The sequence below is a fragment of the Echinops telfairi genome, unplaced genomic scaffold (assembly GCF_000313985.2).
Source record: "Echinops telfairi isolate 266 unplaced genomic scaffold, ASM31398v2 ScPeMD7_18;HRSCAF=68, whole genome shotgun sequence".
NCBI lineage: Eukaryota > Metazoa > Chordata > Mammalia > Afrosoricida > Tenrecidae > Echinops > Echinops telfairi.
In genome coordinates, this window is record NW_022103915.1 from 15063648 (window position 1) to 15065003 (window position 1356).

At 46.6% G+C, this 1356-nt stretch overlaps 1 pseudogene; it reads left to right on the forward strand.

Moving 5' to 3' along the window:
* Positions 1-1356, forward strand: part of LOC115868743 — a 192269-nt pseudogene that overhangs the window by 602 nt on the left and 190311 nt on the right.

The following is a 1356-nucleotide window of genomic DNA, read 5'->3' on the forward strand; positions in this document are numbered from 1 at the left end:
GGCTAATATCAGACTTAAGAACTTGATCTGGACTCTTTACTCTTTATATAAAGCTCTTTCTTATGCACATGAGTGTCTCTGGATTTGTTTCTCTAGTCAACCCTGACTAACACAGGTGGGATAGAACCCTGGATGCCATGGAAGCTGCGCTGGCCCTGAAGAAGAGCCTCAACCAGGCCTGTCTGGACCTGCATGCCATGGGGTCTCCCCACACAGACCCCCATCTCTGTGACTTTCTGGAGAATCACTTCCTGGACGAGGAGGTGAAATTCCTCAAGAAGATGGGCAGCCACCTCTACTGGCTGACCCAGCCCCAGGCAGGACCAAGGGAGTATCTCTTCCAGATGCTCACCCTCAAACAGACGAGGAGCCTGCAGTCCAAGCCATCTGTGAGGGGGCCGCTGCCTCCCCTGCTGGCCTCAGCCTCTTTGCCTGGACCTGCCCCTGCAGCCGCATTGCCAGCACCCTGGAGGCCCTATCCCAGGCCATGGATCAAATGGAAACAATGAAAGTTCTTTTTGCATCAAAAGAGAAAAAAAAGAGTTGCAGTTTCAAAATCCACAGGGGATGGTCTGCCCTCTTGGGTCGCTATGAATCAGAATAGATTCAATGGATTCATTCATTCATTTATTTTTCTTATTTTTTGAGCGGTAGTGGTTGGTGTATAAATTTGGATAGATGTATTAACTGGGTTTCCTGGTAGGCAAATAGATAGTATCTCTTTGACAATGACTGTGACACCATTCCTCTTGGTATCATCAACGGAATGAATGATTGATTTAAAGTGGCTCACGAATGGCTATGGTATCAATCTTGTGCATTCCATTTCTTTTTTTCAATGTTCCTAAACACACTGACCTGTTTATGTTCTGATTGTTAATGCATGTTTGCCGCTGTTATTCCCCCTTTGAGTCCTGCTCTATCAGCAGACAAAGGCCCCCAACGTTTTATTCTACATTGAGCACTTCCTCAATCATATGATCATCTTTGAGTGCTTTCCATCTGGAGAGGCTCATCTGCCAGCACAATATTCGACAGTGCTTTGCAACTCTTCATGAGGCTTTCTGTGGCTAAGCCTTCAGAAGGGGGCAGTTTCATCTTTATTTCTACTTTGTTTTTAGTTAGGAAGCTTCACTGAAACCTGTTCTTGGGCTACCTCGCTGGTATGTGAAACACCAGTGATATTGTGTGGTGACATTTCTTAATACAGCTTTTCAATCCGTGTGTCTGTAACTCCCACCAACGAATTGGGTCCCTTCAACTCCCTGTCTTGGAGCCCTTTCCAACTCACAGCAACCCTGAAGGGCAGGGTGGCACTGCCCCTGGGGGGTTCCAAGACTGCATCTCTTTAAAAAA